The sequence below is a fragment of the Bufo bufo genome, chromosome 3 (genome assembly GCF_905171765.1).
Source record: "Bufo bufo chromosome 3, aBufBuf1.1, whole genome shotgun sequence".
NCBI lineage: Eukaryota > Metazoa > Chordata > Amphibia > Anura > Bufonidae > Bufo > Bufo bufo.
Genome location: NC_053391.1, coordinates 101,645,862 through 101,671,057, shown reverse-complemented (window position 1 = coordinate 101,671,057; position 25,196 = coordinate 101,645,862). Strand labels below are relative to the sequence as shown.

Genomic DNA, 25,196 nt, shown 5'->3' with positions numbered 1-25,196 from the left:
TGATCCAGAGGAAGGCAAAAAAAAAAACCTGTGAGGTAGAAGCCAATTTTCCCCACTTAAGGGGAAAAGAATTCCTTCCCGACTCCAATCAGGCAATCAGAATAACTCCCTGGATCAACGACCCCTCTCTAGTAGCTATAACCTGTAATATTATTACACTCCAAAAACTCGTTTGTGTACAAACCTTCCTTCCTCCAGATGCAGAGGATGTCCCCTCATCACAGTCCTGGAGATAAATAGATGATGGGATAGATCTCTGTACTGATCCCTGATATACTTATACATAGTTATTAGATCTCCCCCACGTCATCTTTATTCTAAAGTAAATCACCCTAATTTTGATAATATTTCAGGGAACTGTAGTCCCTCCTCTTCCTTGTTAATTACTTTACACAGTTTAGTGTCATCTGCAAAAATAGATATTTTACTATGCAATCCTTCTACAAGATCATTAATAAATATATTGAAGAGAATAGGGTCCAATACTGACCCCTGAGGTACTCCACTAGTGACAGTGACCCAATCTGAGTGTGTACCGTTAATAACCACCCTCTGTTTTCTATTACTGAGCCAGTTACTACCCACATACAGACATTTTCTTCCAGTACAAGCATTCTCATTTTAAATACTAACCTTTCATGTGGTATAGTGTCAAATGCTTTGGAGAAGTCCAGATATACGACATCCATTGATTCGCGGCTGTCACGACTAGAACTTAACTCCTCATAGAAACTGATTAAATTAGTTTGACATGATGGATCCCTCACGAAGCCATGCTGATATGGCGTTATTTGCTTATTTTCATTGAGGTACTCCAAGATAGTATCTCTTAGAAAACCTTCAAACAGTTTACCCACAACAGATGTTAAACTTACCGGCCTATAGTTTGCAGGCTCTGTTTTTGGACCCTTTTTGAATAATGGCACCACATTTGCGCTAATCCTGTGAAAAACTCCCTGTCAGTATAGAGTCCTTAAATATCAGAAATAAGGGTCTGGCTATGACATTACTTAATTATCTTAGAATACGGGGGTGTATGCCATCTGGCGATTTGTCTATTTTAATCTTTTTAAGATGCCGCTGTACTTCTTCCTGGGTCAGACAGGGCACTTTTAATGGGGAATTTACTTTTACATTTCTGCATTTCATCTGACAGTTTATTTTCCTCGGTGAATACAGTGGAGAAAAAAAATATTTAATAGCTTTGCTTTCTCCTCATTGCTCTCTTCAACTGCCCCTCATTGCTCTGTAGAGGGCTGACACCTTCAGATTTATACTTTTTACCATTTATATAATTGTAGAACATTTTACAGTTAGTTTTGCTCTCTTTGGCAATAAATCTCTCGGTCTCTAGTTTGGCTGCTTTTATTTGTTTTTTAAATATTCTATTTTTTTCCTTGTAGTTTTTCAGTGCTACCCTCCTGTTTTAGTGATTTAAAAGCTTTCTTGAAGTTTGGTATTTTTGTTCCTCTCTGAAGGAACACTCTTTTGAATGACAAGTGGAAGGTTATTAACAGGGGCGTAGCTAGAAATGACTGGGCCCCATAGCAAAAAAAATTTATGGGCCCCTCTCCCCCGCTTTAAATAATGCAGCTGCGCCTGCCAGGCTTGAGCAGGTATATGTGTGAATATGGATTAGGGAAGATACTGAGATCTGGCTGTACCTCACTGTGAGGTACAGCCGGATCTCAGCATCTTCCCTATTCACACATATACCTGCTCAAGCCTGGCAGGCGCAGCTGCATTATTTAATAGTGTGGTGTGGTAATGGTTAATGGCATTTTGGCGAAGAAACAGCCACCTAGGCTACTTTCACACTTGCGGCAGTGTGATCCGGCAGGCAGTTCCGTCATCGGAACTGCCGGCCGGATCCGCTGATTTTGATGTGACTGAAAGCATTTGTGAAACGGATCCAGATGCGGATCCGTCTCACAAATGCATTGCAAGAACGGATCCGTCTCTCCGCTTGTCATGCTTGTCACGGATCCGTCTTGTATTTATTTTCACATTTTTACCGGTCTGCGCATGCGCAGGCCGGAAGGACAGATCCGGCACTAATACATTCCTATGGGGAAAAATGCCGTATCCGTCCTTGTGGGCCCTTGGGAGATAAAGTCTCAGTGGGCCCCCTTACATAGTGATAACTCTCTGAGTATAGATAATGTAGTAGATATCACCTGCAGCCCTATGTAACAACACAGATAACACAGTACTGGCTATCTGAGTACAGAAAATTTAGTAGTGTTACCTGCAGTCCTATGTAAAACTACAGATAACACTAGAGCTGATAATGTGGTAGTGTTACCTGCAGTCCTATGTAAAACCACAGATAACACTAGTGTAGATCATGTGGTAGTGTTACCTACGTCCTTAGTGTGCCTCCCTGTGCCTCTCCCATGGGACTCCATGCTGGTGGCGCTGCCTCCTCTTCCATCTTCTTCTTGCCCCGCACAGAACGTCTGATGCAGCTGCGTCAAGACAAAGGGAACACTGTGGGCATGGTGATGGTGACACACAGGGAGACACACACAGACACACACACACACACACAGGTGACAGACACACACACACAGGGACACGCACAGAGACAGACTCATACATATGGAAAGACACTTATACGATGGTGAGATCGTTGCAGCACCTGCTGTGTATGGGGCAGGCTCACCGCCGCAGTCCGATCCATACATTGTCTCAGCACCGCATAGTGAGTGGAGCACAACACTGCCTGCATGACCCGGCTTATCATGAAAACCCAGTGACAACTCAGGCTTCTTTCACATCACCGTTCAGCCTTTCCGTTCTCCTGCTCCATTTAGGAGCAGGAGAATGGAAAGGACGGATTCGGCACATAACTGAGCCGAGCCGAACCGATCCTAAGGACCCCATAGACTATAATGGGGTCTGTTAGGTGTTCGCTCAGAAGAAGATTTTTGAAGCGGAGACAAAAGTCTTGCATGTACTACTTTTGTTTCTGCTCCAAAATCATCTTCTGAGCAGAAACCTAACAGACTTTATTATAGTCTATGGGGTCTGTAGGCTCCGTTATGTTCCGAATCTGTCCTTTCCATTTTCCTGCTCCTAAACTGAGCAGGAGAACGGAATGGCTAAACGGTGATGTGAACGAAGCCTCATACTGATCCTTTCTTAACGGCCCCCTTCTTCTCTCTCTGTACAGGGAACACTGACAACTGTTGCGGTCCGCATCTTTTGCAGCCCGATTAAAATGAATGGGTCCGCACACATTACGCAGAATTACGGTCGTGTGACTGGACGGTTAGGTGGGTCATCAGCGATACTTGGTGGTGACAGCAGCGCTGAGTGACAGTAACTACTGACAACACCTACTAAGGACACACTCTAAAGATTTAGCATGGACAAGTACTACTTCTCCATGCTAAATCTTACGGCGTGTCCTAATTATAAGTAAATGGGACATCATGGGAGGGGAGTGGTGCTGGCTGAGACTCACTATTTGGCTAATGGAAAAAGCTCAGTCACTGTGACATGGCTGAGCCTCAAGGGGTTAAAATTAAACAACTGGACAAAAGAAGGGAAAAAAATAAAAAGGACCTTAACTACCTTACTAGTTTGAAGACAGGCCAGCAGCAAGCAGGACAGGAAGCAACTCTGCAGTGATGGTAGAAAGGCAGGAGCAGCCACACTGAGTGGTCACCCTCTGGTGATCACAGAAGAACGTGGGGCATGTCAGGAGCACGGAGGACTGCAGAAGGAGGAGGCAATGATCGGGTTATTTTCCTGGGACCCAGCCCCTCCTTCTGCAAGTCTCTCTCTCTCTCTCTCAAGGCTCCCGAGCTCTTTTTCCTGGCTGTGTGAGGAGGCGGAGCCAAGGATCGCAGTATCGCACAGTAAGTGAGAGGCAGCACACTGCCTGCATGGCCGGGCTTATCATAAGCCGGGACATGCAGGCAGCCGCCCGCGACATTTGGGACCTATCATATGCAGCTGCAGGAGTGAGCTGGCACAGTGGGCCCCCCCAGGAGCAGTGGGCCCCGGCACTTGACCCACCCATACTCCAGCAGCTCACCTCACACGCAGCTTCCTATTCTTGTACATGCCGCTCCAAGTCTGCCAATTCGCCTCCTCCACTTCCGGCCAACCACCTCCAAGACTGCCTCTCTACCTCCGCCCTCTGGCTCCGAGTCCGACCGCCCCCTATCCGCCCCCTATCACAGCACCACGCCCGGCCCACTGGCCACATGAATTTTATTTTATTTTTTTTAATCCTCAGTTGGTGGCGGGCCCCCAGTGTCGTAGGGCCCCATAGACATTGCTATGGCTGCTATGGCGATCCCTACGCCACTGGTTATTACTTTATGGTCACTATTTCCCAGGTGTCTCCCAACCTGCACATCTGTTGTTCTGTCAGGTCTATTAGTTAATACTAAGTCCAGTATGTCCGTCTCCCTAGTCGGGTCCTGAACCAGTTGGGAAAGGTAATTGTCTTTAGTTATTGCCAAGAACCTGTTTCCTTTATGAGATATACAGGTTTCAGTTTCCCATTCATATCTGGGTAGTTGAAGTCCCCCATAATAACGACCTCATTATGATCTGCCTCCTCGTCTATCTCGTTTAGTAGCCGATTTTCTTTGTACTCTCGTATATTAGGTGGTTTATAATAAACTCCTATTAGTATTTTATTATTGTTTTTGCCTCCAGGTATCTCTACCCACAGTCACTTCTTCATGTCCCTCACTTACACTCACCTAAAGAATTATTAGGAACACCATACTAATACGGTGTTGGACCTCCTTTTGCCTTCAGAACTGCCTTAATTCTACGTGGCATTGATTCAACAAGGTGCTGATAGCATTCTTTAGAAATGTTGGCCCATATTGATAGGATAGCATCTTGCAGTTGATGGAGATTTGAGGGATGCACATCCAGGGCACGAAGCTCCCGTTCCACCACATCCCAAAGATGCTCTATTGGGTTGAGATCTGGTGACTGTGGGGGCCATTTTAGTACAGTGAACTCATTGTCATGTTCAAGAAACCAATTTGAAATGATTCAAGCTTTGTGACATGGTGCATTATCCTGCTGGAAGTAGCCATCAGAGGATGGATACATGTTCTCATTCTGTTTACGCCAAATTCGGACTCTACCATTTGAATGTCTCAACAGAAATCGAGACTCATCAGACCAGGCAACATTTTTCCAGTCTTCAACAGTCCAATTTTGGTGAGCTCGTGCAAATTGTAGCCTCTTTTTCCTATTTGTAGTGGAGATAAGTGGTACCCGGTGGGGTCTTCTGCTGTTGTAGCCCATCCGCCTCAAGGTTGTGCGTGTTGTGGCTTCACAAATGCTTTGCTGCATACCTCGGTTGTAACGAGTGGTTATTTCAGTCAACGTTGCTCTTCTATCAGCTTGAATCAGTCGGCCCATTCTCCTCTGACCTCTAGCATCCACAAGGCATTTTTGCCCACAGGACTGCCGCATACTGGATGTTTTTCCCTTTTCACACCATTCTTTGTAAACCCTAGAAATGGTTTGCGTGAAAATCCCAATAACTGAGCAGATTGTGAAACACAAGGCAGACATAGCAGAGCTGGAGAGGGTCCAAAGGAGGGCAACTAAAGTAATAACTGGAATGGGGCAACTACAGTACCCAAAATTAGGGTTATTCACTTTCGAAAAAAGACGACTGAGGGGAGATCTAATTAATATGTATAAATATATCAGGGGTCAGTATAGAGATATACCCCATGGAGCCCTTGCTAAGTGAGCAGCAAACTTTTTTCCAAATTGTCAATGCTTCTTAGTGTTGAAACTCACCCTGTTAGATACTCGATGTTCGATTGCAAACGGGCAATTTGATAACATTTTGAACAAAGATATGCACCCTCAAACGGCTGTTCCAGGACTGCATACATTAGACAAGATGTGCACTGGACTGCGCTGTCAATAATGGAACACATACTAATTGGGGATTACGCAAGAAAAGAGAAAAAATACAATTCAGTGCAGTGATAAGAAACAAACTTACTGTAGTCCCCTCCTAAAGTCCCTGGATCTCAAGTCACGTAATCTAAAGTCACACACTTAATACAAACAAACACTTGAACTCAAACATGCGAACACTCACAAAGTCACGTTGTTTGTCTGCTTGCATAAGTGCAGCTCTCAAACCAGACTGCTTTTTTTCCTCTGGATTCAAAGGACTGAGCTGCCCTCTAGACTGGCTATTTAACTTCTCCTAATTAGATAGCCACACCCTAATTACTCACCTGTGCAACACCCTGTGCAACACTAAACTTGTGTTGTTTGACTGCTTGTATGAGTGCAGCTCTCAAACCAGACTGCTTTTTTTCCTCTGGATTCAAAGGACTGAGCTGCCCTCTAGACTGGCTATTTAACTTCTCCTAATTAGATAGCCACACCCTAATTACTCACCTGTGCAACACCCTGTGCAACACTAAACTTGTGTTGTTTGACTGCTTGTATGAGTGCAGCTCTCAAACCAGACTGCTTTTTTTCCTCTGGATTCAAAGGACTGAGCTGCCCTCTAGACTGGCTATTTAACTTCTCCTAATTAGATAGCCACACCCTAATTACTCACCTGTGCAACACTAAACTTGCGTTGTTTGACTGCTTGTATGAGTGCAGCTCTCAAACTAGACTGCTTTTTTTCCTCTGGATTCAAAGGGACAAATAGGCAGAGACAAGACAAATAGGCAAAGACAACGTCGGGGCAAGCAATACCGTAGTGCATCACAAAATGCCAACCCACAGAACCAAATACCATAATGCAGCATAAAATACTGCCCTACCACTGCAGTATTCAACTTTACCACCATCCTGAGGATAGAGATACAGTTCAATTCAGCAGGACACCTGCGGCCACTGGCAAGATGCATAAGTACCTGATACCCCTAGCATAAATTACTAGTGAGAGCATGAGATAACTAGGTATCCAGCTAGCGGTATGAGAAGGGCTTGGGTGGCCCTCTGGGAATATGGCCGGTCCACCCCTGCTATAGCATCTGCATGGTCTGCCTCAATGGTATGATCTTGGGAGGTAGCACAAGTGCAAATTACCAATGAAAACCCACTCACACACCTACCATTCAAGAGGGGTGCAGCTGCTTCAAAGTACAGGTGCTCACATATAAGCATACTTACCAACTTTTTATGGCATCCAGGAATGCCCCTTTGTTTTCAGTCATGCACCTTTATGCCACAAACCACACCCCATTTGTATGGTGCTAAACCAATTTTTTTATGGGCCCCAATCCCTAAGTGCACTTTGGGTGCCAAGACTGCAGCCAATGATGCAGAATCCCAACAGAAAGCAGCCCTCCATTTCCCAACTCTTCCAGTAGTCTGCCCAGCACTACTTGTATACAGTATATATTTTTTTCAAATAGTTTTCTTTTGGACTCCTTTTCCCTTGAAGACCTCTAACTCTAAAATCAATTTCTGTTTGTTACCCAGTGCATTCTTCTTATTCTAAAACAAAATGGCTTCTCTTCCTCTTGTCTACTTAGGAGGGGCCTAAAACAAACTCTGCAGCCTAGATAGGCAGTACACTGTATAGCAAAGTATCCTATGGCCATTGCAGCTGAATATTGGTCACTCAGACAGATAAGGAATAGTCTACATGAGCTCCCTTGCATGCAACACAATAAATAATAGATACATTTGAGGTGAAGTCCCCTTTACTTGCTTGGTTGATTTTTCTAGAATGCAGCACGTGAAGAGACACAATTAGCAGAATTGCTATGTTTGTTACACTCGGCATGCAGGAGTAAATGGTTGTCATGGACAAAGCAAATATTTTCTATGCCGAATCTATTTTCTCTCTGCTTAATAGTTACCGGCTGACTGGAGATATTTTTTTAAAGACAGATTTATGAATGCAATGTTTTATTAATGGCTTTTAATTTCATTGCCGCGTGTAAATAAATTGATATTCCTCTTATTTTCTTTAAAATAGAACCAAAGCTATTTTTATATTAAAGTATGATGTTCTGATATAATTAGAATTTGCAACTCAGTGACTTCTAATTCCTGTATAATCTACAGTTGGCTGTATATTACTTCATATAATACAAATATATTCATAATGAATATCAAAAAGGAGATGGAAAAACACCAGTCTGTGCCAGTAAAATGGGAATCATTTACCCCCTACTGTCCAAATCATTTACCCCCTACTGTCCAAAATGTGGATCTATTTCTGTGCCCACATGAAAGCAGTTATAGGCCAGTTAGTTCGTTATAGGTGAGAGACTGCTGAGGCGATTGCTAATATATCTTTGTTTTACAGCAAATCAGTATATTATTCTTTAGATTATACAACTAAAGCAAAGCAATTTCAGGTGCTTGAAAGAGTCTGACATTCTGAATGAACCCTTCAGAATATTCAGTATTTCTGTGTAAATTTGATCCAACACTACATCAGATTTTCATACAAGTTCTAAAAGTAGATAAAGAAACCAAGTCAAACAAATGAGTCAAAACTATTAGACTTGGTTATTTATTTAAAGGGAACCTGTCATGTGGATATTTTATTATAATCTAACTAATTATATACAATCATTAACTACTAAAAAGTACCTTAGATGTATTCACTTACTGGTGTGACAGATGGTTACCTCATAATATACACACAAAGATGCCGCATGCCACATGCTAATGAGCTGATTGAGTCCAGCGTGATGTCATTGAGTCCAGCGTATATTTAATTCAGAGCTATAGCCACTCCCCTGCCCACCTGCTGCCGGTTCATATGGAAACAAACTGTCATTCAGCAGCAGGTGGGCGGGGAGAGTCAGGAGCTCATGAATATTCAGGACTCATCATTATCAGCTGGAGCTTTTCAATACAAGATGTTGGCAGATTGACTGGGTCAATTAAAGAAAGTGACCCAGCATTGTGCTAAGAGAATCAGTCACTTATTTATGTTGCCCTTAGTTAGGACACCATAAAACTGGTGACAGGTTCCCTTTAACAAGGAAAATTATCCAATATCATATGTCTCTGAGTGGCAAAAGTATATAAACCTATGAACAATCTGTTAATAGAACAGGAATCTATTAAAGTCTGATCTTCATAACACATGTTTGTGGAAGTGTATCATGGCACGAAAAAAGGAGATTTCTGAGGACCACAGGCTGGAAAAGGTTGCGAAACATCCTCTAAAAAGTTAGGACTACACTATTCCACAGTCAGACAGATTGTAAACAAATTCAAGACCATTATTACTCTGTCCAGGAGTGTCGACCAATAAAGGTCATGCAAAGCACAAGGTGTGTAATAGTCCTCAATGTCACAGAGGATCCTAAGGTAACCTCTATGTAACTAAAGGGCTTTCTCACAGTAGCTTATGTTCATGAGTCCACTATCAGGAAAACACTGAACAATGTTGTGAATGGCAGGATTGCAAGTAGAATGCATCTGCTCTCCGAAAAGAACACTGCTGCCCATCTGCCATTTGCTAAAGGTCACATGGACAAGCCAGAAGGCTATTGGAACAATGTTTTGTGGACAGGTGAGACCAAAATAGAACCTTTGGGTTTAAATGAGAAACGTTATATTTGGAGAAAGGAAAACACCGCATTCCAGCATCATTTTTTTTGTCCATCTGTGAAACACAGTGGTTTGCTTGGTTTTGGTCAGTTTTGCTGCATCTGAGCCAGAATGACTTGTCATCATTGATGGAACAATGAATTCTGACTTATACCAGCAAATTCAAAAGAAAATTTCAAGACATCTGTCTGTGAGCTGAATATCAAGAGTAAGTTGGTAATGCAGCAAGACAATAGCCCTAAGCACACAAGTTCTTCTACCAAAGAATAGTTAAAGAAGAATAAAGTTTGTTTTTGAATGGACAAGTCAAAGTCCTGACCTTAATCCAATAGAAATGTTGTGAACGGACCCCAAGCGAGCAGTTCATGGGCGGAAGCCCACCAACATAGAAGAGTTGAAACAGTTTTATATTGAGGAATGGGCTAAAATTCCTCCAATCCTATGTGCAGGACCAATTACCTGGAATGCTTAGTTGCAGTAATTGCTGCACAAGGTGGTCATATCCGATACTGAAAACAAAGGGTCACATTCTTTTGCCGCTGACGGACATATGATATTGGATCATTTTCTTCAAAAGATAAATGACCAAGTGTAATATTTTTGACTCATTTGCTTGATTTGGTTATCTTGCATGGAACACCAAAGTTTATACAACTGGCCAAAAATTGGCTTTTCAAAAATGTAGTAAACAAAAAATTAGCAGATGACTCATTTCTCATTCCTTAAGCAGATGCTTCAACTGACAAAGTAAGTACAATTGATTCTAATAGTTAATATGACCTCCTTTGGAAGGGAAAACTTCCAGCAGGTGCTTCTTACATTTGTCTACATTGACATCGACTAGGAATATTTTTTCCCACTTCTTTGTGGATTTTTGTTTTTTGAGATGTGCAATATTTAAGGGGTTTACTTTAACTCCTTGCCGACCTAGGACAAGAATGCTTGTCCTAACTGGCCGGTACTTCAGGCACTAGGATGAGCATTCTCGTCCTAGGGTTAACGCGCTGCCACGATTAGCAGCAGGGGCCTGGCTGATACTGACAGCTTGGCCACTGCTGTATCTGCCAGCACTGGTAAAAAGCGCTTGTACATCCCCATCGGGTCCTCGTGCTGCAGTGACGGGGACCCGATGGTTGCTATGGGAGCCCTGATGCCTTCAACAGGCATCAGGACTGCCAGCTACGGAAGCCCAGGAGATCTCCATGGGTCTCCTAGGCAACTGTTAGCATCTTACAGTGTAAGACACTGACAGTAATATATACAAATATATTGTGCTGTATTAAAACAGGCATCAGACCCTGAAATGTTGAAGTCCCATAGTGGGCCAAAAAATAAAGTGAAAAAAGAATTAAAGAAGTGAAAAAAAAAAAGTTTTACAAAAAAGTTTTAAGTTTAAAATTAAAAAAAAGCGCCATTTTCCCGAAATAAAGTAAAAAAAATTGTATAAAAATAGGGAAAAAAGAAAAGTAGACATATTAGGTATCACCGCGTCCATATCAACCGGCTCTATAAAAATATCACATGACCTAACCCCTCAAGAGAACACGTCAAAAAAATAAAATAAAAACTATGCTAAAAATCTTTTTTTTTTGTTACCTTACATCACTAAAAGTGCAACACCAAGCGATCAAAAAAAGTGTATGCCCCCAAGAATAGTACCAATCTAGCCGTCACCTCATACCACAAAAAATTAGCCCCTACCTAAGACAATCACCCAAAAAAAAAAAAATTATGGCTCTCAGACAATGGAGACACTAAAACATGATTTTTTTGTTTCAAACATGCTTTTATTGTGTTAAATGTAAAAGAAAAGTTGACAGGTATCGCCGCGTCCGTAACAACCAGCTCTATAAAAATACCACATGACCTAACCCCTCAGATGGACACCGTAAAAAAATAAAAATAAAAAGGGTGTCAAAAAAGCCAATTTTTGTCACCTTACATCATAAAAAGTGTAATAGCAAGCGATCAAAAAGTCATACGCACCCCAAAATAGTGCCAATCAAACCGTCATCTCATCCCGCAAAAATAATACCCTACCTAAGACAATCACCCAAAAAAAAAAAAATAACTATGGCTCTTAGACTATGGAGATACTAAAGCATTAATTATTTTTTTGTTTCAAAAATGATAACATTATGTAAAACTTGAATACATAAAAAAAGTATACATATTAGGTATTGCCACGTCTGTAACGACCTGCTCTATAAAAAATATCACATGACCTAACCCCTCAGGTGAACACAGTAAAAAATAAAAAATAAAAACAGTGTCAAAGCCATTTTTTGTCACCTTACATCACAAAAAGTGAAATAGCAAGCGATCAAATAGTCATATGCACCCCAAAATAGTGCCAATCAAACAGTCATCTCATCCCACAAAAACTATACCATACCTAAGACAATCGCCCAAAAAATAAAAATAAACTATGGCTCTCAGACTATGGAGACACTAAAAAATGATTTTTTTTTTGTTTCAAAAATGATATCAGTGTAAAACTTAAATAAATAAAAAAAGTATACATATTAGGTATTGCCACGTCCGTAGCAACCTGCTCTATAAAAATATCACATGATATAACCCCTTAGGTGAACACAGTAAAAAAATAAAAGATAATAATGATGTCAAAAAAGCAATTTTCTTGTCACCTTACATCGCAAAAAGTGTAATAGCAAGCGATCAAAAAGTCATAAGCACCCCAAAATCGTACCAATCAAACCTTCATCTTATCCTGCAAAAAATGAGATCCTACCTAAGACAATCTCCCAAAAAATAAAAAAAACTATGGCTCTCAGAATATGGAGATACTAAAACATCTTTTTTTTTTGTTTCAAAAATGCTGTTATTGTGTAAAACTTAAATAAATAAAAAAAGTATACATATTAGGTATTGCCGCATCCGTAAGAACCTGCTGTATAAAAATGTCACATGACCTAACCCCTCAGGTGAACATCGAAAAAAAAGCAATTTTTGTCATCTTACATCACAAAAAGTGTAATAGCAAGCGATCAAAAAGTCATATCCACACTAAAATAGTACTAATCAAATCGTCATCTCATATCGAAAAAAATTAGCCCCTACATAAGACTGTCACCCAAAAAAACAAAAAAAATATGGCTTTCAGAATATGGAGACACTAAAAAAAATAAAAAATTCAAAAATGCTTTATTATGTATTTGGTATTGTCGCGTCCATAACAACCTGCTCTATAAACATAGCACATGATCTAACCTGTCAAATGAACAGTGTAAATAACAAAAAATAAATACGGTGCCAAAACAGCTATTTTTTACCTTGCCTCACAAAAAGTGTCATATAGAGCAACAAAAAATCATATGTACCCTAAAATAGTACCAACAAAACCGCCATCTTATCCCGTAGTTTCCAAAATGAGGTCTTTTTTTGTAGTTTCTACTCTAGGGGTGCATCAGGGGGTCTTCAAATGTGACATGGCAACTTAAAATTATCCCAAAAACCATATGGCGTTCCTTTCCTTCTGCGCCCTGCCGTGTGCGCGTACAGCAGTTTACGACCACATATGGTGTGTTTATGTAAACTACAGAATCAGGGCAATACATATTGAGTTTTGTTTGGCTGTTAACCCTTGCTTTGTTACTGGAAAAAGTGCATTCAAATGGAAAATCAGCCAAAAAAGTGAAATTCTGAAATTTCATCTCCATTTTCCATTAATTCTTGTGGAACACGTAAAGGGTTAACCAAGTTTGTAAAATCTGTTTTGAATACCTTGAGGGGTGTAGTCTCTAAAATGGGGTCATTTTTGGGTGGTTTCTATTATGTAAGCCTCACAAAGTAACTTCAGACCTGAACTGGTCCTTAAAAAGTGGGTTTTGAAAATTTTAGGAAAAATGTCATTTGCTTCTAAACTTCTAAGCCTTCTAACGTACCCAAAAAATAAAATGGCATTCATAAAATGATCCAAACATTAAGTAGACAGATGGGGAATGTAAAGTAATAACAATTTTTGGAGTTATTACTATCTATTATAAAAGTAGAGAACTTTAAATTTGCTAATTTTTCTAAATTTTGGTTAATTTGGTATTTTTTTATGAATAAAAATGAAATTTTTGGACTTAATTTTACCACTGTCATGAAGTACAATATGTGACGAGAAAACAATCTCAGAATGGCTTGGATAAGTAAAAGCGTTTTAAAGTTATCACCCCATAAAGTGACACATGTCAGATTTGCAAAAAATGGCCTGGTCCCAACACATAGCATCTTGATGAGCATTAGATCTAGGTTTTGACATGACCATATAATAACCTTTGATTTAATTGTTTTCCAGCCATTCCTGAGTGGATTAAATGTTTGATACCCAGGAATTCAGCCAATTAGCATTTTAAAACAAATAGCTGTTTTGCACATTATGATTTTCCCTTGATTGTTAAAGGGTTTCTATCACTTGGTATCACATATTTAGGTGTCAGACACTAGCGATCCGCTAGTGTCTGCTCTAACAAACCATCCTAATTTGATAGGTTTTGGGGCAGCCGTTTTGCTAAAATAAGAACTTATATCTATATGCTAATGAGCCTCTAGGTGCTATGGGGGCGTCATTAGCACCTAGAGGCTCCGTCTACCTTCATAAACTGCCGCCGCCCAGCGCGTCCCTCCAGCCCGCCCATCTCCTGCTGAATGCGATCCTCTTCGTGCGCGTCTCTGTTCTGCGCATGCGCAGTGAATGTCTGACCGCTTCCCTGCTCAGACATCTCCACTGCGCCTGTTCCTCGGAGCACTATGATATCATCGGCGCAGGCGCAGTGGAGATGTCTGAGCAGGGAAGCGGTCAGACATTCACTGCGCATGCGCAGAACAGAGACGCGCACGGAGAGGATCGCATTCAGCAGGAGATGGGCAGGCTGGAGTGACGCGCTGGGCGGCGGCAGTTTAGGAAGGTAGACGGAGCCTCTAGGTGCTAATGACGCCCCCATAGCACCTAGAGGCTCATTAGCATATAGATATAAGTTGTTATTTTAGCAAAACGGCTGCCCCAAAACCTATCATATTAGGATGGTTTGTTAGAGCAGACACTAGCGGATCGCTAGTGTCTGACACCTAAATATGTGATACCAAGTGATAGAAACCCTTTAAAGGGTTTTTCCAAAACTTTCATATTGTTGACCTATTCTCTGAATAAGATATGAGTATCTGATCAGTGGGGGACCCACACCTCGGGACCCCATGCCAATCAGCTGCTTGAGAAGGCACCGGTGCTCACAGTAGCACTGCGGCCTTCTCGAAGTTTAGCCTAGGCCTTGTGAAGTCACGCTCCTTGGTCACATGGCCTAGGCGCAGCTCAGCCCCATTGAAGTGATTGGGGCTGAACTACGATACCAAGCACAGCCGTTATACAATGTACGGCACTGTGCTTGGTCAGCAGAGAGAAGGCTGCAGTGCTACAGCAAGTGCCAGTGCCTTCTCAAACATCTGATCGTTGGGTATCCTGGGTGTCAGATCCCCACTATCAGATACTGATGGCCTATCCAGAGGATAGGTGATCAGTATAAAAGTCTAGGAAATCCCCTATAAAGTGTGAATATACCCAAATACCATTTGATACATAACAAAATACAATCAATGAAACCTAAATATAAAAACATCATACTAAGGCTCCATTCAGACGTCCATAACGTGTTTTGCGGATCCACGGATCCGCAAAACACGGACGGCGGCAATGTGCGTTCCGCATTTTGCGGACCGCACATTGCCAGCACTAATAGAATATGCCTATTCTTGTCCACAATTGCCGACAAGAATAGGACATGTTCTATTTTTTTCGGGAATGGAATTGCAGACCCGGAAGTGCGGGTCCGCAATACCGTATCCGGGCAGCACATCGTGCTGCCCCATAGAAATTAATGGGTCCGCAATTCCGTTCCGCAAAATGCGGAACAATATTGCGGATGTGTGAATGGACCCTAATACAGCTGTATAAAACATGCAAACATGAAAAATTAACAATGAACTGGGGTACGTCTGTTTAAAACAGTCTTCAAACTTGACGAAATGCATTTGCAGAAGAATCTGCACCATGAATAGTTCCTGATTTATTTAAATTTGTCTAATCTAAAAATCTAACGGATTAACTGCCTGAAAAAAGGACGCTAAAATCAACTTTATTAAATAATATTCAATAAAACTAGTGGCTCTCCACAATATCTTCCTATCAGGCTGGACGTAAAGACATGGAGACATAAAAGAAAAAGTATATATGTTATGCCTCCTGCTATCCCACTCCCAAAAATAGTTTATTGCTGTGCTATATTCAAATATCAGCACATAATGGAGTTATCTAATAAATAGAGATGAGCGAATCAAAGTTGACGAAGTGGAATTCGATCCGAATTTCAGGGAAAATTAGATTCGCACCGAATCCGAATTTCCTCACGCTTCATAACAAATCACATTTTTTCCAAAAATGGTTGCTGCACGTGTTAGGACATGGAGCAAAGAACTCTGGGAACGGGGGATCACCCACAATGCCATGCATGCAGTCAATCAGCAGCCAGCCCCTGTGATGTCACAGCCCTATAAGTAGTCTCAGCCATTTTGGATTCTGCCATTTTTCAGTGTACTTAGTGCAGGGAGAGACGTCAGCAGGCGCTAGAGACAGTGGTAGAAAAGACTTAAATGTGCTGAAAAAAACTATTTACAAGTTTAGGGAAAGATTATTCAAGGTGTAGGGAAAGCATAGGGAGGCATCATCCACGCTATAAAAGGAGAACAGGGTGCAATAGGAGAGTGTACAGCTGGGTAATAGGAGCAATTACTATTACACCTTGCTGCACTTATTGGGGATCCAAATTGCCATTATACTGCTGATTTTAGGTTTGGACTAGATGATACCTCTGTAATTCCAGCAAACCATGTGGTGCAAGTGCTGTCTTGCAGGGTGTATTTATAGGAAATATAAATACGTCATATTAACCATTCTGCGGTGCATTTAAATTGTTCTACAGTTTCTTTTGGGGTGTATTAGTGTAAAAAAAAGGATTTCTTTTTTGCCATTCTGCGGTGCAGTTACAGTACATTGTACTACAGCTTTTTTGGGGGTGTATAAGTATAAAAAAAAGTATGTATTATTTCCCGTTCTGCGGTGCAGTTACATTGTTCTACAGCTTTTTTGGGGGTGTATAAGTGTAAAAAAGTACAACTTATTTTTCGTTCTGCGGTGCAATTACTTTGTACTACAGCCTTTTTTGGGGTGTATAAGTGTAAAAAAAAAGTACATCTTATTTGCCGTTCTGCGGTGCAGTTACATTGTACTACACATTTGTTAGGGTGTCCTAATGCTAAAAAAAAGTTACATAGTTACATAGTTAATACCGTTAAAAAAGACATACGTCCATCAAGTTCAACCAAGGGATAGGTGGGGATGCGTACATCTTATTTGGCATTCTGCAGTGCAGTTACATTGTACTACAGCCTTTTTTGGGGTGTATTAGTGGAAAAAAGAAGTACGTTTTATTTGCATTTCTGCGGTCAAGTTAAATTGTTCTACAGCTTTTTTGAAGTGTATTAATTACCTTTTAATTTAATGTATTTTCCCCCCAAAAGAGTCTTATGGAGCGACTACTAATGAGCGCTTCCATTATGTACCGGTCCTCGGCTGTCAGCTGTCCAGTGGCTGAGCACAGCGTGAGGACACTCTGTGACCTCACGCTGTGGCGCCAGTTCACAGCACAGCCGACAGGAGGAGAAAGGAGATTGCGGGCGGTGAGGAGAATGCGGGCGGTGAGGAGCAGCGGCGTCCAGGAGCATGAGAGGTAAGTGTTTTTTTTATTTTTATAAAACATGAGGCAATATGGTGCTGCTGGGGGGTAATCTGAGGCAATATGGGGCTGCTGGGGGGGTAATCTGAGGCATTATGGGGCTGCTGGGGGGTAATCTGAGGCAATATGGGGCTGCTAATGGAGTGATCTGAGGCATTATGGGGCTGCTGGGGGTGATCTGAGGCAATGTGGGGCTGCAGAGGGATGATCTTGGGCAATATGGGGCAGCTGGGGGGTGATCTGAAGCAATATGAGGCTGCTGGAGGATTATCTGGGGTAATATGGGGCTGCTGGGGGCTGATCTGAGACAATGGGGGCTAATATGAGAGGCAATGGGGCTGCTGGGGGCTAATATGAGATGCAGTGGGGGCTACTGGGGGCTGATATGAGGCAATGGGGACTGCTGGGGCTAATATGAGAGGCAATGGTCTCATATGAGGCAATGGAGTCTGATATGAGACTGCTGGAGGCTGATGAGAGGCATGGGGCTCTTATCTGAGGTCTGATTGGGGGTCATTCACATTGGAGTCCGGACTGAGGTCTGATTGGGGGTCTTATCTGAGGTCATGTTAGGGTCTTATTAACATTGGCGGTCTGATTAGGGCTGTTAGCTGAGGTCTGATTAACATTGGGGGTCTGATTGGTGGTCTGACCTGAGGTCTAATACATTTTTTTCTTATTGTCCTCCTCTAAAACATAGGTGCGTCTTATGGGCCGGTGCGTCTTATATAGCGAAACATACAGTAATTATTTTATCTAACAGTATGTCAGAACGATAAGTGACATACTTTGTACTACAGCCTTTTTTGGGGTGTATTAGTGGAAAAAACAAGTATGTTTTATTTTCTGCTGTGCGGTCAAGTTACATTGTTCTACAGCTTTATTGGAGTATATTAATTTCCTTTTAATTTAATTATTTTATCTAACAGTATGTTAGACAGACAACTGACAGGCCCTTAAAAGGGAACGGGCATTGGCCAAAATGTTTCTGTAGCAGGCAGCAGAAGAAGGGGGAGTTGCAGCAGGAGTTGAAGCGAGTGTCATCTAGCGGTCGTGTCTTGACCAGCAACCCAGCGGTGCTTGAATGGTTGACTCGGTCTTCTACTTCGTCACAAGTGACATCAGACACCCCCAGCCAAGAGTTGGTGGGTTCTTCAGACACAAAGCTTAGTTGGCATGGCCCGGGAGCAGGCCCTGTGCCCTCACCTGTCCTCAACCTGCCTTTGTGCTTTTCTGTTCCCTCTGCTAGAGAAGTATTATATGCCGTAGGCTCCGCTTCACTTTTCAGCGAGGACGAGCTACTAGAGGACAGTCAGCAGCTACTGGCCAGCCAAGATCTTGAAGAGAGATCCGCCGCTTCCTCTGGTAGGCGGGCAAGTAGTGATGATGAGAGTCGCGTGGGAGCTGATGTTGCGAGCGGTCAGGCTCCTGGCCCTGAGACCATTGAGGGGGACATCAGTCAATGATGATGAAGCCGATCGCACTTGGGAGTCGGGTGAAGAAGGGGCTTCATCATCATCAGGAGAAGAGGGTGGCAGCTTGCGCATGAGGCAGCGGCTGAGCCAGCAAGGTGATAGCGTGGCCGGGAGTCAGCAGGGTGGCAGCAGTGGGAGGTCGGGAGCCAAACGTGACCAGGGTAGACCGCCCGCTTTGCAGGAGACTAACTGCCCAGGAAGTAGTGGTGCAGGGGCTCATGAAGGCAGTGGTAGCAGGCAGTCAGTACAGAGTGTTGGGGGGAAAATACTCGGCGGTGTGGCAGTTTTTTGTTAGGCCGCCAGAGGAGGTGAACATGGCCATTTGCCGAATTTGTGAGCAGAAGGTGAAGCGTGGGCAGAACGGCATCCCCCAACATAGGCTGATATGCGACATTTCCACCCTTTGGAATTCCACCCTCCATATGTTGGACCGATTATATGAACAGAGAAAGGACATAAACAATTTCTTAATGATACAGGGGGACAGAGGAACTCCCCTGTGTAACTTCGATGTTAGCCAGTGGCAGCTCATGCGTGACATCTGCCGTTTGCTTGGGCCCTTTGAGGAGGCCACTTTATTTGTCAGTCGCCAGGACTAAGGGATGAATAACATTATTCCACTGATTCATGTCCTGGAACAGATGCTGCTAAATCTGGCTGGCCAGGGTACAAGAGACGTGGTGACTACATCTCACGGCCACATGAGCCCTGTCGGGTCTGAACTAGAGGAGGAGGACGAGGACATTCGAGAACAAGCATGTGTAGAGAAATGGGTGGTTTTTCTACACAGGTGACAGGACAGGAGAAGCAGCCAGAGGAGATACAGGACGATGAGGAAGAGGAGGCAGAGGACCCAGACACACTGTGGCAATATGCAGTGGAGATGGAGGCAGGGAGTCCCTCCGAGTCACTTGCGCAAATGGCCTAATGCATGCTCACTTGCTTGCGTAGTGACATCCAAATTGTCACCATTCGCTAGAGGGGTGACTACTGGCTCTCCTCCATGTTAGACCCTTGCTAACAGTCCAAAATGGGGGACTTTTTTACACCCGCTGAGAGGGAGGACAAATGGCATGACCAGCTCCATCAGCAGCAACTTAAGTCTAGAGTCACTGATGAGCAGTTTTCTGTGGTCTGTGGTTTTCACTCTGTGGTCTCCTTATGCTGCTGCCACATCACTACTCTGTGGTCTCCTCATGCTGCTGCCACCTCAACACTGTCACTGGGCCACTCTGTGGTCTTCTCATGCTGCTGCAACCTCCCCACTGTCACTGGGCCACTCTGTGGTCTCCTCATGCTGCTGCCACATCACCACTATCTCATTGGGCCACTCTATGGACTTCTCATGCCTTTCCCACCCTTCTATTTTGCCTTTTTGGCCTGGTTGACATCATCATTTATTTGACCCTTCTTCTGATCTGTCAGAAGGAAGGAAAAATGAGACGTACAACGGATCCTGTCTATGTAGCAGCTGTAAGGCCTGTATGACATGGTCCCATCAGAATTGGCTTATGATTTGGTAGCCAAAAGCAGGAGTGGGTACAAAACACAGAAGACATGAAAATATATCATTCATGTGTCATCTCTGTTTTGGATCCACTCCTCTTTTTTTTTGGGCTTTAGCAATACTGATGGATTACTGACCAAATGCTGACCGAGTGAGGGTGGATGCTCAACAGACAGGATCAGTTTTTTGGGGGGCTTATTGTTCTGATGGATCAGAGGAAGGCCAAAATAATCAGTAATGGCCAACACAAACTTACTGCTGACACCCTCTCTACTCTGTCAGGGGGGCTCTACTTGTATAAGCGTTTAATAGAACAGGTTCTGTAGACATCTATGTGGTATCAGCTGACGATGGTGTAAAAGAAGTGTGCTCTTTCACGCTATAGTAGGATCTTGGGCTTGTGCACAGTTCTTTATACCTGATGCTAACATCGACCTGTAAGGTTGAGTTCACACTTGAGTTATTTGGTCAGTTTTGGCCCCATAACTGCCCAAAGAAGTGAAGTGTGCAGTGATTCTAAGAGCGACGCCTGTCATCTGCGTTTCATACTGACTCACAGTATTGTTTCACTACCACAGCAGACTCACTATGCGTACTGCTGCAAGGCACAGTGTTCTACACCACTATACAGGCTCTCTGCAGCCAGGAAATAAGGAAATAGCTGTTTTTTAATGCGATTCGCCACAAATTAATTTGGATCGAATCAAATCTTTTCGGAAAATTCGGCGAACCAACCGAATTGAATTTTTGAGATATTCGCTCATCTCTATCCAATACCCTTAAATAAAATCCAGTGTGCCTTCACAAGTCACCTAACTAGTAAATAGAGTCCATCTGTCTGGAATTTATTCTCAGTAAAACTACAGCTGTTCTGTGAAGGCCTCAAAAGGTTTGTTAGAGAACATTAGTGATCAAACAGCATCATGAAAACCAAGGAACACACCAGACAGGTCAGGGATGGTATTGTGGAGAAGTGTAGAGTAGGGTTAAGGTTATAAAAACATCCCAAGCTTTAAATATCTCACTGTTCAATCCATCATCCAAAAAAGGAAGGAGTATGGGGATTCTTTTCTTCAGCAGGGACAGGGAAGCTGGTCCGAGTTAATGGGTAGATGGATGGAGCTAAATATAGGGCAATTCTGGGGGGAAACCTGAAAGAGGCTGCAAAAAACTTGAGACTGGGGCAGAGGTTCCAGCAGGACAATGACTCTAAACATACAGCCAGAGCTACAATGAAATGGTTTAGATCAAAGTAAATTGATGTATTAGAATGGCCCAAAGTCCAGACCTAAATCCCATTGAGAATCTGTGGCAAGACTTCAAAATTGCTGTTCACAGATGCTCTCCATCCACTCTGACTGAGCCTGAGCTATTTTGCAAAGAAAAATTTGCTAAAATTTCGACCGACAGATGTGCAAAGCTGGCAGCTGTAATAGCAGCAAAAGGTGGACCTACAAAGTATTGACTCCGGGTGGGCTAAACACATGCACACCCCACTTTCTAGATTTTTATTTATTGAAAATGTTGAAAACCATATTTAATTTTATTTTCACTTCACACATACTTGCTGCTTTGTGTTGGTCTATCACATAAAATCTCAATAAAATACATTTAAGTTTGTGGATGTAATGTGAAAAAAATTTGGAAAAGTTCAAGTATGAATACTTTTCCAAGGCATTGTCTTCACAATTAAATTTATCTTTCTGTTTTTTCATACCCCCAAAAGATATGCTATATAGAACTGTGTTCTTGTTTGTTCAACTTGTCAAATAAATATCTCTAAACCCTTGATGCCTTACCAGTCTGACATAAAAGAACGTAGCACCATTGACTCCCAGCAGCTTACACTGACTCACAGTATGAGACTTAACGAAGCAGCTGCCGGGCTAAACTGTTCTGCTGTGGCTAAAAATTATGTATAGAGCGCTCCATGGTGCAGACTTTGTATGTCCATCAGCTGATGAATTTGCAGGGCTGCCCCGGTATCGCCTCAGTATGTTTTATGGAAGGCTACGAGGATCGATCATGAGCATTTCACCTCCTGACATTGAGGGCCGCAAAGGTAGAAATATCAGCTAAATTATGGTAGCAGCAGCTGTGATTCACACAGTAATAATTCGCCTTAAGAGGACCAGTGACATCATAAAACACAGAAGTGTCCCAAGGGCAGTGGATCTGTCAGTGTCACTGAATATTTGCTGATGAGAGCAAGCTCCTCAAAACACAATGCTTTATACACCGGGGAACCGAATAGGCACTGGCTGGTGGCCCGATACAAAAATCAGGCCATCTGTATTCCTCTGCTGGTTACATTGTAGATTGCAATTCTTGTCTCATTTGTAAAAGTGGACAACAGTCAAACACCATGAAACTGTAAGGGTTATTGAGCGAGGACAAGTATTATGTTTACCAGGGGCATACCGGTAAATCAATAAAATAGGAACCTAGAAAGTGAATGGATATCTATCCCACATGACTCGATCAATTAATATAAATTATTGTTTTTTTACTTACATATCTGAAGTGATATGAAGCCTAATGTGATTAGCAAAAGCAATAGACAACGCAGTAGTATTGCCATAGAATGATGATCATTTTATCAAAGTCTAATGACTTTTGTAAACCTCCAAAAGCCAAGTGGATGGGGCTACACTTCAATACCCCTACACAGTCTTTGAACAACAGTGGAGAAACCATGCTTTTCTAAACTTATACAACCTCTGTAAAGAACTTTAGTTGAATGCAAACTGTTCTTTGAACTTGGCAAAGGGATGCAGGGCATAGTCATACTTCCAAAACGGCACAATTTTCTCTCCAACTCTAATGCATGGATCAAGTAGCATTTAGCAAGAAGGGTGGCTTAACAAGGTGGTTCCTGAGTATTAGACTTCTTGGGTGGATGCAGCTGGGGTTATCGTGCCTTGATGACCTTGCCTGGTTTACACATTTAGATACACCATTTGGAACACTACACTTAAGAGTGGCATTGACCTACTTTGTAATCTGTAATACATTACCTCTTAGCTGAAGGAAATTACAATGTTAGCAAACCTTTAGAGGATAGGTCATCAATATATACTGCCTGCACAACCCCTTTAAAGACTATGGAAATGATAGAAGGTGACTTTATATATGTATATATATATAAAAAAGGGAAATGATGGCGGCACTGGAAAAAACAGATGCTAGCGGGTGCTAGGTCCAGGGATATAGCTGCTTACCCCGTGAAGATAAAGACGAAAAGCGGACAGCACTCCAGATAAAAAGCAATTGATGTTTATTCACCCATGTGGAAGGCAACGTTTCAGCTCATACAAGAGCCTTTCTCAAGCTTGAGAAAGGCTCTTGTATGAGCTGAAACATTGCCTTCCATATGGGTGAATAAACATCAATTGCTTTTTATCTGGAGTGCTGTCCGCTTTTCGTCTTTGTATATATATATATATATATATATATATATATATATATATATATATATATATATCCCCTCCCAATTCCTTCCCCCCACCCAGATCTGAAACTTAGAACAAAAGCCAAATGACTAATGCCTACTACAGATGCTGATTAGCCAGTGTCAATGCACAAATAAGACCCAGTCTGATCACCATTTCTGGCCACTATATAATTTGTATCTGGCATTTTTGAGCTATGCTTGCTGAATATCTGGTTTCCACCTCTCTCAGACACAGTGGATGGAGACTAGCTGCCATCCACTGCACATACAGAAAATAAGCAATAATAGTAAAGAAAAGGATGGGCACTCTTATAACTGGACCACAGAGTAAGCGATATAACACTAATTTATTGGTAACAATGCATAAAAGGTCACCAAGCACATATAAAATGAAGTAATATATCCTGAACAGGTTAAAACCCTATTAAAATACAATTGATAAAATGTTTATAAAAAAATATATAGTTTTGGTCCACTGATAAAACTAATATGCGGGGGTTGGGGCCTGATATGCCGGCCAAGGGAACATATATAAATGACCAAGGTTAAACCAAATTGCATGCAGGCTGCAACATTAAATATATTTGGTTAGTTGGAGCAATGGCTGATACCAATTATATCTCCACAAAAACAAATATAAGTGTACAAATTGTGCCAAACCAGTGCGTCAAAAAATAAATATAAAACTACTATTTAAATGATAAAGCATAGTGACATAAAAAATTATGTTAATATTAATAAATCAGTGCAATGAATAGAAAAATAGCAGTGCTCAAATGGTTACAGTGATGCGTATCCGTGAAGCATGTCTGTGGAGATTAATCCTGGAACTCAGTCTTTCCGCAATGGTGTAGCAAAGGTTCCGGAAAATCAGCACAATGTTCCAATATTTAATCCGGAAAATATACTAGATTACACAATGTAACAGTCCAGCGAATCTCTAATTAGGGCAGCCTTAGGTCGCAGTGGCAATAGTCCATTAAATATGCAGTGCAGCGGTTAAGCAACAATGTGTGCACATATAATAAAATGTTTTATTACTCACGTACGGACTTAATACCGTCCTCACCGTGGCGTCCCACGTAGTAGAAATTCAGGATAAGGTATATCCCTGGGCAGCAGACAAAAAATGCAGCTTAGCTGTTAGGTATGAACCTGTGGTTTTTCAGGTCCGGCTGTGAGTAGAGGTGCTTGATAATCCTGAATTTCTACTACGTGGGACGCCACGGTGAGGACGGTATTAAGTCCGTACGTGAGTAATAAAACATTTTATTATATGTGCACACATTGTTGCTTAACCGCTGCACTGCATATTTAATGGACTATTGCCACTGCGACCTAAGGCTGCCCTAATTAGAGATTCGCTGGACTGTTACATTGTGTAATCTAGTATATTTTCCGGATTAAATATTGGAACA

At 42.1% G+C, this 25,196-nt stretch overlaps 1 protein-coding gene across 1 annotated transcript in view; it reads left to right on the top strand.

Annotated features, from left to right (window-relative positions):
- Nucleotides 1–25,196, top strand: part of SEZ6 (seizure related 6 homolog) — a 606,195-nt gene that overhangs the window by 367,079 nt on the left and 213,920 nt on the right. The gene's annotated exons all lie outside the window — the stretch shown is intronic.